The sequence below is a fragment of the Melozone crissalis genome, unplaced genomic scaffold (genome assembly GCF_028551555.1).
Source record: "Melozone crissalis strain CALT ecotype California unplaced genomic scaffold, PUWL_Pcris_2 ptg000139l_1, whole genome shotgun sequence".
Classification (NCBI taxonomy): Eukaryota; Metazoa; Chordata; class Aves; order Passeriformes; family Passerellidae; genus Melozone; species Melozone crissalis.
The window spans coordinates 4,008,974-4,021,715 of record NW_026535912.1 but is presented as its reverse complement, the minus strand read 5'-3'; positions in this window follow the sequence as shown (position 1 = coordinate 4,021,715).

The window sequence follows — 12,742 nt, the reverse complement described above, 5'->3', positions numbered from 1 at the left end:
GTTAGGGACAGTGTGGTGCAACACCTTGGGTCTAGTGCAACAATTCCAGAGTCCAGAGATAAGGGGAAGATACTAAAACGCTCACAAGATGTAAAGCTGTCAGCTAACAGTCCTGCCCACACTCATCCTAGCATACAACTGTGCCAGCAAGGCTCAGCTGGGCAAACAGCAGCTCGCCAGCCCCAGTGCTAAGAGCTCTGCCCCTAATGCTGGCAAGGAGGTGGGTGGCTGTCAGGAGCACAGCTCACCTCCTCCTGCCTCAGCAGCAGTCAGTAGGGCAGCGTGGCAGGGAGCCCAGAGCCCCATGGCTACAGACAAGCATTCTGGGCGAGGCTCCCGCACTCAACCTCTGTTGCTGGGGGCCGGCGCTCACCGGGTGTCTTGGACAGCATCTTGCTGGAGCTGTGGGAGCAATTGGCCGGCTTCATGGGTGACACGCCGATGGGGCTGGGCCCGGGGCCACTCTCCTTGGCCTTGCGCTGCCATCGCGTAGGCGGCGCATTCGGGATCAGCGTGTCCAGCTTCAGCAGCCCGCGCAGGTCCGCCTCGAACAGGAACTGCGCCATGGTCCTGTGGGTGGGTGGCGTTAGCCGTACCCACCGGCTGGACTGAGCCTACTCTGACAGGCCCCGCCGGCCTCCCCACCACCGCACCATGCAAGCGCTCCAGCCGCTCCTCCCCACCAACGGACACCCCTCACTCTCCCCAACCACTACTCGGGACACTCCATCAGCCTATACACCCTCCCTCCACTCCTCGGGGGTCCTTGATCAGCCGGCACCCCTTCCAGCCGCTCTTTGGGGCTTCCTCCGATAAGCGACATTCTCCCTTCCCCTGCCTTTCAAGGGCAATCTCGTCCCTGCTCTTTCTCCTCCCCACCATGCTTTGCCTCTGCCCTGTGCCCCTGGGGCTGCTCTTGGCCAGGCAGCCTCAGTGGGAGCCAACACTGGCTGCAGCCCCAGCGGGCCCCCCAGGACAAGGCCCAGCAATTAGGAGGCCAATGAAAGCTCTGGGCAGCAGCAGAACCCTCAGCAGAGTTCTTTGGACAATCATGGACTGGCCACACCTACACTGCAGCCTCACTGGGAATGTTTCCTATGTACAGTAGACTTTCAAAAGAAGCTGTTTGAGGGAAAGGTGAACTAAACACTCACTGTCTTCAAGTAAGTCCAAATTTGGACAGAGCGTAAGATGAAGATCATCTCCAAAACAAGCAGGCCTGCCAGGAACCCCAGCCAGCAGCCTGTTCCCTGACAGAAACCCCTTCCAAGGCCCTTCTGGGCATCAGGAACATGTGCTGTGGTTCCAGCTGCACCTGTGGGAGCAATGGGGAGCGTCAGCCCGTGCTGTGCTGCACTGCTGAGCTGGCAGCACGGTGGATGCGGGCAGGACATTCTCGGTTTCCCCCAGAGCTGGGGCCTGCAGGCACCTTGCTGCCCCTTGGCACAGGCTGTGCCACCCAACAAAGCCCAGCAGGCTGGGAGGAGAGCCCGGGTGCAGCAGGAAGCTGAGAGAAGGCCCTGCTCTAGAACTGAGGGAGTTCCACCAGAAGCAAACAAAGATGGTAACTTAAAGACATTCCCACTGTGCTCAAAGTTTGTCTGAGAAGACTAAGACGTTAGCTTGTCAAAAATCCCAGGAAATATCTGGGAAATGGTTTTATGTATGTTGGTTGTGACCAGATAAAAAGCTCCTGTGGGAAAAGAGCCTCTGCAGCAGGCTGGCGGGCTGAAGGGGTCTTTTTTCTTCCTAAAATAAAGATTACCACTGAAATGCAATTTTATTTTTTATTGTATAAGGGGAAAATATTTTCCAGACCTCTAAAACCAGTTTCAAAAATACAGATGTCTTGTGGAAAAAGGAATGAAACATATGGGGATTTCTCTATACAAGAGATATTTCTAAATATTTTTAAAAATGAAAAGTGAAGACAAAATTAGGTCATATTTTTGGATTCTAAAACTACTTAGAAAAATCTTTAACTACTATAGGAATTGGGAAGAAATATTTGGGGGTGTCTGTCTACAGAAAAAATATTTTGAAATATTTCTACAAATTTCTAATATCGAAAAGTGAAAAACTAAGCAAATGGGGTTGCTTTTTCTCAGGAGCCCCATGCTGCTGCCTGCCCCCTGGGCTCCCCCAGCCCTGGGGACCCCGCTGCTGGTCACAGCAGCCCCTGCCTGGCTCCTGCCTGCCCACACCGTGGGCATCCACGGCTGCTCCTGGCCATGGAGCTCAGCCAGTGCTGCTGCCCGCTGGGTTTTGCTGCTGCTGCCACCCAGACACTGGGGTGACGGCACCTTCCCTGTAGTGCAACTAAAGAAAGGGCCATCACCCAGACAGGCAGAGAGCGGGGATAACTTCAGTGTTGTTTAGAGGGCAGGACCAGGGGGTTCAGGGGCACAGGAAGGGACATGTTGGTCTCAGGAGGGGCTGGAGGGTGCTGGGCTGCTCCTGGGGTCTATAGAAGAAGTCGGGACGGGTCAGAGGAGGATCAAAAAAGAGGTGGAAGTAGCTTGGGGATATACATGGGGAGAGGAGGTGGCAGTGGCATCTCCAGGAGAATAGGAGATTTCCTTGACAATGGCTGTTCTGGAGTCTTCTTCTCAGAACTCTTGACAGGGCTACCCAGGCTCTTCTAACTGCTGGATGAGCTGCTCTTGCTGTTTGGGTGTGAGGTGCAGCCACCATCTTACAACTCCTGTCCAGAGGTGGAACTGTGGAAAGAGGAGGTGTTGAGGCCCCAGCTGCCAGTGGCACAAAGGGAGCCTCTTGCACAGCAGGGCCCAGAGCTGGCAAGGTTCCCCAGCACAGCTGGAGCTGCTGGCACAGCTTGGCCCAGCTGCACAGCTGTCCCTCAAGGCCCCGGCCAGCAGGGCACAGCTCTGGGTAGGCTCCCTGGCCAGGAGTGGGCCCCAGAGCGCCTCTGCCTTTCAAGGGCAATGTCGTCCCTGCTCTTTCTCCTCCCCACCGTGCTTTGCCTCTGCCCTGTGCCCCTGGGGCTGCTCTTGGCCAGGCAGTCTCAGTGGGAGCCAGCACTGGCTGCAGCCCCAGCGGGCCCCCCAGGACAAGGCCCAGCAATTAGGAGGCCAATGAAAGCTCTGGGCAGCAGCAGAACCCTCAGCAGAGTTCTTTGGACAATCATGGACTGGCCACACCTACACTGCAGCCTCACTGGGAATGTTTCCTATGTACAGTAGACTTTCAAAAGAAGCTGTTTGAGGGAAAGGTGAACTAAACACTCACCCTTTTCTCTTCCAGCAAGTCCAAATTCAGATAGAGCATAAGATGAAGATCGTCTCCAAACAAGCAGGCCTGCCAGGAACCCCAGCCAGCAGCCTGTTCCCTTACAGAAACCCTTTCCAAGGCCCTTCTGGGAATCAGGAACATGTGCTGTGGTTCCAGCTGCACCTGTGGGAGCAATGGGGAGCGTCAGCCCGTGCTGTGCTGGACTGCTGAGCTGGCGGCACGGTGGATGCGGGCAGGACATTCTTGATTTCCCCCAGAGCTGGGGCCTGCAGGCACCTTGGCGCCCCTTGGCACAGGCTGTGCCACCCAACAGAGCCCAGCAGGCCGGGAGGAGAGCCTGGGGGCTGTGCAGCTTCTTGGGCAGTCGCTGCTTGGAGGGACGCCGGCCAAAACCATCCCTGAGCAGCCACTGCCAGCCCTGGCCCTCCCTGCCCCGTGACAGCTCCCCCAGCCCCAGGGCACAGAGTCAGGCCCTGTCAGGACCCAGTGCAGCCCCTGCCCAGTCGGGAGCCAAGGCTGGCTCTGGCCCTGGGCTGGCGGCAGGGCTCTCGCTCGGGGCTGCTCCTGTGCCTTGGGCCTCTGTGCACTCAGGGCCAGCTCCAGAGCAGCTGCAGCAGGAGGGACGAGTGCACGAGTCCCCTTTCCCCGGGGCTCTGAACGAGCTCCAGAGGCCTCAAGGACTCCAGAGGCGCCTCCAGCTTTGGCTGCTGCTGGGCCGTGCAAGGGCAGGCCCTGGGGGAACAGCTGAAGCCACTCAGCCCTGCACAGGGCTGAGCCCTTCTCAGCCCTGCTGAACCTGGCACAGCAATTACCTTCTGAGCCTATGCCTGTGCCCATGCCTGTGTTTGGCTTGGCCTTCCTTCTGGCAGGAGCGGCTCCCAATCGGCCTCTGCTTCATTGGGGAAACACCTCCTTCTGTCCTGAATTTTGGCCCATCGCTTGAGAAACAAAAAGTACACTTCAACAGATGGAGAAATTCTCCATTTCTTTAATGGCATGTTCAGGATGTCATGCTTATGCAAAATCGGATAAAATCAACAAATCATCTGGTCTTTTTCAGCTGGGCTAGGACCCACCCTCCTCCAAACAGCTGCCAGTGCTGAGCAGAAGTTGTGAGTGGATCGTGCAGGGCGAGGGCACACACAGCCATGGCTCTGTCCTGGCACCTGCAGCGATGCCCCCTGGCCGAGCTTTGGGATCTGAGCTGGCAGCTCTCCCAGGGGAAAAGCCTTGGCCTACCCTCACCATCTCCCAGAGGCTCAATCCTGAATGTGGGCTGGGAAGCCAGATCACCTTTGCCTACAGGCTCAGCTGCAAAGAAAGGCAGGACACAACAGCTCCAGTGGCACTGCTGAAGATTCTCCTTCAGGCCCGAGTGGCAGTGAGGGCACCTGGGTGATTGGTGCCTTCCAAGGCACTCCCTTGGCTCTGCCTTCCACTCAGGAGCAGGGCCAGGGGCACCTCGTGCCTGCAGTGGCCCCACACTGGGATTGAAGGAGCCCCTTGCGGGGCAGTCGGGGGCAGAAAGGACTCTCTGGAGCTGCCAGTACCTCCAAACCCAGCCCCAGGCAGGGCCAGGGCTTGGCAGAGGCAGCAGGAGCATCTCAGGCTCCCTCGGGGCAGGAAATGAGCTGAGAAAGGGTCAGCCCCGGGACACAGCTCTGGGCCCAGCCACTTCCCTCTCTGCTCTTCTCTGTGGCTGTACAGAGCACACAGAAGGCCACAGTGGCATTGCACACGGGAGGAGGATGGACAGATAAATGCTCCTTCTTCCCACTGACAGTGATCCTGTGGGATCACTCAGGGCTCCAGAAGGGAGCAAGGCAAGGTTTCCAGAACTGATCAACCTTCAGAGAAACTTAAGGGAACTGGCTCATGAGTGAGCTCTTGCCCCACTGACACAGATTATTCTGTCAGGAAAGGTACATTCAGACCTTGTCTTCAACATCTGGCAAGGTCTTTAAAGCACCATTCACCAGCATTTCCAAGTAATCCAAGTCATGTGCTAGTCGAGAAGGGAGCACAGATCCTATCGAACCATTGCCATGGTGTGCTGGGATCCCCTTCTGCCATGGGGAATTGGGCAATGCAAGGGGGTGGGGTAAGGCTGTGGGAGCCTGTGCCTCCTGGTCACTCTCCACACTCTTTGCAGGTCCTGTGCAACATGCCTGGAGGGGCAGCAGGTCCTGTGCAACATGCCTGGAGGGGCTGCAGGTCCTGTGCAACATGCCTGGAGGGGCAGCTGGAGCAGCCCAGGGCCCTGGGGCTCTCTCCCTCCCACACAGGAAACCCTCACTAAATGCTTGGGCAAAGCTGCAGTGCCACTGCTGTCACTCCCAACCTCCGTACCTCCCTCCTGCTTGCCCACCTGCCCATGGAACAGCTCCCACAGCCCACGGGCACATAGCCAGGCCCTCTCAGGACACACTGGAGCCTTGCTCTCCCCCTCTGCCCTTTCCCCACCATGGGCACCCCGTGCAGCCGCTCCCAGGTTTCGGGACGTGTCTCCCACAGAGGGAGCCCAGCAGGACAGCTCAGTACCCGAGTGCCCTGAGCCTGCTCGGGACAATTCCTCTGGGCTGTGCCCGTCTTGTCCGGGCTGTGCCCGCAGTGCCAAGCAGCAGAGAGGGCAGCTCAAGCCTCAGCAGGGCTCAGGCCCAGAGGCACAGCAATTACCTCCTGTGGCTGTGCCTGGCATCACCTCCCTTCCTGCAGGAAATACCACCTTCCATAGAGCCCCTCTGTCCATCCCTTGAGAAAGGAAGAGGCACAGCTGGATCAGATGGAATCATTGCACATCCAGGAAGTGGCCTCTTCAGGAGGCAATACTTCTCCAAAACATGGATAAGGATCGGTAAAATCCTGATACCCCCTGGCCTTTGGGGCTAGCTCTGGCCCTCCCTCCTCCAAGCAGCCACACCTCAGGATGTTACTGGGGACCGGGAAAATGCAGGGGATCCCTGCTGAGTTTGGGCTGCACGGCAGCTGATGCCCCATGCCTTCCTGCAGAGGCTGGGGAGAAGCTGCAGCCAGGCCAGCCTGGGAAACAGCCCTGCAGGGCATGGAAGCAGCAGCGGGGCAGCAAGGCCGCCATGGATCCCTTCCCGCTGTTCCGGGCACGGCGTGTCCAGATGTGCAGCCAGAGCCCTCGGCTGCTGAGCCCCAGGACAAGGCTGAGGGAAATGCTCTCACCATTCCCTTTCAGCAGTTCTGTCACCATTTGTTTCAAGATGTTGTTCGGCTCATGGGGTTTCTTGTGTCCTGGGGCTTTGTTCTTCCCTCTCAGAGGACCTTAACAGAAAGTAGTTCCATTTCCTAGGAATGGATGCCACAGAAGCAGGGCTCAGCCTGTGGGGTCAGCAGGGACAACACTACTCACCCCTGCGATGGGAGCCAGGCTTCTCGGTAGGAATCAGCAGAGAGGCAGGAAAAGTCCTCCCTGCAGACACATCTGTAACACAACAGCCACAGTAGCTTGTGTAACCTGGTTGCTGTGAAGTTGTCAACAATTATTACTGTGTAGGACAGTGAGAACATACCTGAAGGAGGCTCCAAAGGCTTCAACACTTTTTTCAACCAATCTAATGGGGAAGCCTTTCCAGCACCCTCATCTAGAACGGAGCACAGATGAGAACATTTTTCAGGGTGTGTTGGGATCTCCTTCTGCTTTGGGAATTGGGCACTGCAACGGGGTCGGGTAAGGCCGTGGGAGCCAGGTGTGAATGGGCAAGGTCAAACTGCACAGGGGCCGGGGGAGCTCTGGGCAGGCTCCTGGTCACTCTGCACCCTCTTTCCATGCGCTGTGCAACATCCATGGTGGGACGGCTGAAGCAACCCAGGGCCCTGGGAGCTCTCACTTCCACAGCTGCAACTCTTGCTAAATCCCTGGGGAAAACTGCAGCAGGCAGTGGCACAGCTATCCCCCTGTCCCCCTCCGTCCCTCCTGCCCTTTCTCCCTCCCTTTCTACCTACTTCTATCCCTCCAACCGTCTTTCCCCTGGGACAAATCCCCCAGCACATGGGCACATGGCCAAGCCCTCTCAGGACACACTGGAGCAGGGTATGCCTCTCAAAGACATGGTTAAGATTCAGGAAATCCCTTTCAACTTTTTGGGTAGGGCAGGGCTCTCCCTTCTCCATATAGGTGCCACTTCTGATTTGCCTGGAGATGGGAAATTGCAGGGAATCTCATGCCTGTGGTGCGGTTTGGTCTGCCTGTCAGCTGATGCCCAATGCCTTCCTGCAGAGGCTGGGGAGAAGCTGCAGCCAGGCCAGGCTGGGAAACAGCCCTGCAGGGCGTGGAAGCAGCAGCGGGGCAGTGAGGCTGCCATGGATCCCTTCCTGCTGTGCCGGGCTCAGCGTGTCCAGATGTGCAGCCAGAGCCCTCGGCTGCTGAGCCCCAGGTGAAGGCTGAGGGAATGCACCCACCTTGTCCTGCCTGCTGCATTTCCTTCAGCATTTCCCTCATTTGTTCAGATGGCTCATGGGGTTTCTTCTGTCCTGTAGCTTTGTTCTTTCCCCTTGGAGGACCTTAGAGCAACATGGTTCCATTTCCCATGAATGGATGCCACAAAAGCAGGGCTCAGCCTGTGGGGTCAGTGTGGAGAGTTATTCAAAGAGGGACTTGAGGAGAGAGGACACAGCCAAATTGATTTGGTAGAGATGTCCTAACTAGGGCAGAGGCCTTTTTGCAGGCAGAGTGTCTGTTGAGAAAGTAGCAGGCTAAAGAATGGAAAAGTACAAGACAGTGGTTAATTCCAAATCTTGCACCTGCAAAGATAATGTGTCCTTGGGCCTAGTGGAGGATGATAAAGAAATGGACAGCGAGGTGTGAGAAGTAGAGAGCGTAGGCCCAAAGGAATGTGGATGAGTTAATGGTATAGTTTAACCAATAGATTGCTTGGCTTACAGAATATTCATGAGCTTATTATTTGCTGTATAAGTGTTTGATGCTTTCTTTAATAAACTGGACCTGTGATGAACCATCTGGTGTCCTGGTCTCCTTCCTACAGCAAGTGAGGGGTGTATACTTTCAATTTTCCCCCAAAGGTTAATTTTTTGCTTTCTGATATGAGTGAGGCAGTCATTGCCACAGCCTGAATGCAGATTGGCCACCCGCAGCTGACAAGAGCTAGTAATTTTGATAAATTGGCCACTGGTTTCCTGGATTATCTCCAGTCCTGGGCTAATACTCCATGTGTTACGACTTTTTTCTATATCCACAAACAATAGAAGGGTTTGTCCAAGGCAGGAAGACTCAATGCTGGTGCACTGACTAAATTTTGCTTCAAAGCTTCAAACTTTTGTTCATCATCTTTTTCCCACCTAATCTCTTCTTCATTTCTTCATTTAACTTTTCATACAAGAACTGGATGGCCTGCATGCATCCTTCAATCCATAGTCTACAATATCCCAACAGGCCTAAAAACCTTCTGACTTCCCTCTTAGTTTTTGGCCGTGGGAGTGAGACTATCCCCATAATTCTCTCAGGGTTCAGCTGCCAGCTCCCTTGTCACACGTCGTAGGTATTTTACTTCTCAATCTACAAATTCGAGCTTTCCTTTTGATACCCGAAGTCCTTGGTCCCCCAGAAAATTTAACAACACTATGGTGGATTCCCAAACTTCTTTTTCTTCCTGTCCTGAGAAAAGCAAATAATTTACATATTGTATGAACTTTATCTCTGGTTTAATGGAGAAGAGTTGTAGTACTTCTCCTAGGCTTGACCAAACAGGTTTGGGGATTCGGAAAACCCTTGGGGTAACCTAGTCCACCAAAGCTGTTGCTTCCTCCCAGAATCAGGGTCCTCTCATTCAAAGGTAAATATATCCCACTTTCCTCTGCCAGTGGACACACACAAAAAGCATCTTTTAGGTCTATGACACTAAACCACTGGTGTGCTGGGGGGATATTACTCAGTAGTGTATTGGGATTAGGCACTGCTGGGTATCAATTCACAGTTCTTTTGTTCACTCCTGTCAAATCTTTGACAAGCCTGTAAGTCCCATCTGACTTCTTTACTGGTAATATGGATGTATTAGAACCATGTATGGGAGGACATACATGGTTCTAAGATCCCATCCTCAAGTAGGTCCTGGATCAGCGGCCGTAGTCCTTGTCTCCCCTCCAGGAAGAGTGGATATTGTTGTACCTGAACTGGATGGTTCTCATTAACTATTTTTATTGCTATAGGTTTGATGTTTAATTTACCTCAGTTTTTCAGTTTTGCCCACACCATCTCATGAATTTTCTCCTCATTTTCTTCCCTTAATTGGAGAAGCTTAACTACCATTTTCCCTTTCTCTGGGAGCACTCCAATGTCAAACTAAACCTGTAAATCCTGTCCTAATAAATTTCACCCTGCTTCTGGATCTACTAGAACATCCCCAATTCCTATTTTATTTGTTCATTCAAACTTTATTTGCTTCATAACTGAGGCTTTGAACCCTTCCCCTTTAGCACTTACTACTTGCATGGTATCTTGGCCCTTTTTGCACCCTTTTGGATTCTACAAACACAAGTTCTTTCAGCCCTCGTGTGTGGTAGTGTTCACAGGGGTCTTAGGATGAGAGAAGAGATGAGGATCTGACTCCATGTTTCAGAAGGCTTCATTTATTATTTTATGATATATATTAAAACTATACTAAAATAATAGAAGAAAGGATGTCATCAGGTTAGCTAAGAATAGAAAAGGAATGATAACAAAGGCTTGTGATTGACCGAGACAGTTCAGACAGCTGGACTGAGATTGGCCATTAATTAGAAACAACCACATGAGACCAATCACAGATCCACCTTTGCATTCCACAGCAGCAGATAACCATTGTTTACATTTTGTTCCTGAGGCCTCTCAGCTTCTCAGGAGAAAAAATCCTAAGGAAAGGATTTTTCAGAAAATATCATGGCTACACCCGTGTCTACTAAGAATTCAAATTCTTCCTCCTGGAGATCTATTTTTAAAGTTGTCAAGGGCTCCTGATGGTATTCTGTCCCCAGGAGGTAGAGCCCCTGACACTCCTAGTCTTCCACTTCTCCTTTTTGCTCAGTCTCATCGACCCTCAGGTCCTTTTCCTTCTGGGGGCAAATATTTCTGACATGCCCACTCTCTTTACAGTATAAGCAAACTGGTCCTAGGTTTCCATGTTTTCTAAACTCCTTTTTGTGTCCAGTCCCAAGGTGCTGCCTCTCCCTGCCAGTCTATCTTCTCTCATTTGGTGTCCCACTCCCTTACATAGGTTGTTCTTTACATGCTGGTTTCCTTTCCTAATGGCAGTTACCATTACCTTGGTTTTTGTATTGGTCTTCTCTTAGTCCCTCTTTGCATACATTTTCTGTGCTTCCCTTAAAAGATCCTCTAACCTCCTTTCTTGCCAACCATCTAACTTTTCTAACTTTCTACATGTATCTGGCCAAATGTGAGTGACGAAATTTATCTTTGGTAAGATCTGTCCAGCCACTGTATCAGGGTCAACCCCTGAATATTGCCTCATATTCCTTCTCAGTCTTTCTAGCCACTCTGTCGGGGTTTCTTCCCTCCTTTGCTGCTCATAGAAAGCCTTTCGGGCATTTTGATTACATGGAGCTGCCTCTTTGATACCTCTTGTAATCAGTGTTCTGTATTCCTCCATGTCTTTCTTCCCCCCAGTGCTGTTTTGGTCCCAGGTGGGGTGCACTATGGGCATTTTCAGGTCCCCAGGAGGTCCTTTCACATGCTCCCTTTCCCAAATCCATATCTCAGCCATTTGGATCATCTTTGTGCCGTCTTTCCTCTGATGTAAACAACTAAATCATTATCAATTGCATCTCCTCCCATGTATAAATATTGGGCCCCAGAAACTGTTCCACTCATCCAGTGAAGTCCTCTAGTAATCCTTACTATTATTTCTTGAACATTCTCACATCAAAAGAACTTAGAGGCACGGTTACAAATCTAATTCCTCCCTGCACCCCACACAGGGGTACTTCCCTCACAGGACATAATCCCGCTGCTTGGTTCCCATCCCCTGATCTACTTTCTGCTCATTGTGCCACCCTGTTTCTGGTGTTTTGACTAGGCCCATCAGAGGGTAGGGGAGGTGCATCTGGGGCTATTGGAGGTGGAGGGGTAAGTGTTCCAATGGGTCCCATTCTTTATTTTCTTAAACCTTAAACATGTTCACCTTTGAGGGTGAACTCTCCCCCTCCCAGCAGCCAGCATAGTCACTCTCTTCCTGATTGCTTTCTTAGCTCTTACATGAATGTTTAATGCCTGACACATCCACCCTTCATCTGACCCATATCTCGACTAGTATACATAATCACTCCTAATTTCCCTTCTGGTCCATCCTACCATGCAATAGTGAATCACTTTGAGCTGATCCTTATCTCTGGTATTTGGGTCATATTTCCACTGGGCTAGCTTCCTTCCCAGTGGGCTATCTGGGGGCATACCTATTGGTACCTCTTCAATTTCTACTCCTCCCCTTGGGGATTCTCTATTTGCCCATAGTCCCATCCTGACTGGTGATCACAGGCCCTGCTCCGACAGATCCCACCTTTCCAACCACAGGCCCTCCGGACAGAGCCTGCCTTTCTCAGAAGGGAAAAGGAAAGGGGGCCAGGAAAAAACTAAACAAGGAAAGGATGAAAGAGAAGGAAAGGGAAGAGGGGGATAAAAACCAAAAAACTGTACTTCTCTTTTGACAAGTAAAAATTAAAAAAATCTTATGATCCAGGGGCTTCCATATCACCGGATTGGTCCCTGCCCTTCCTCTCCTCCTCGGTTCCAAGCTCTGGTCCCACGGTCGCACTCTACTCTCTGTCTCACCTGGCTCAGCTCGGCTGTGGCCTGCCCCTGGCCCAATTCACCTCAGCTGCTGCAGTCCCAGCCCTGGCCCAGCCTGGCTCAGTTTTGGTGGCTCCACCCACTCCAATTCAACTCAGTGGCTTCCATCCAACTTCTGACCCAACTTGGTTCAGCTTCGGTGGCTGTGCTCACCCCAATTCAACTCAGAGGCTCAGTCCGCTCCACTTCAGGAGTTCCTGTTCCTGGCCTGACTCGGCTCAGCCTCAGTGTCTCCGCCTGCCCCGATTTGGCTCAGCTCAGCAGCCAGCCCAGCCTGACCCCCTCGCTTTGGCAGCTCCGCCCTGACACAACTTGGCTTGGCCAGACTGCCCTGACCCCCTTGGCTCGGCAGCACAGAAACTACTCCACTGGCTCCTGGGTGACCCCCTGCAGCAAACCCCTTGGCAGTCACCCTGCTTCCAGCCCAGTTTCAACCTGGCCCTGGAAATTTTAGCACTGACTGCGCCCCAGAGGCTGCCCCCGCTCTGAGCACCATGTAAGCCGCCGCGCAATGTGGAGCTCACCAGGTCCCTTGGTGTGCACTGGATGGGAATCCCACCGTGGGTCCCCATCCCGGCACAAACATGGTTTCCCCGATGGGTGAACCCTGCTCCCAAGTCCCCACAAACCCTTCAACCCTACGTGCCCCGCCGGCCATGGGGTCCT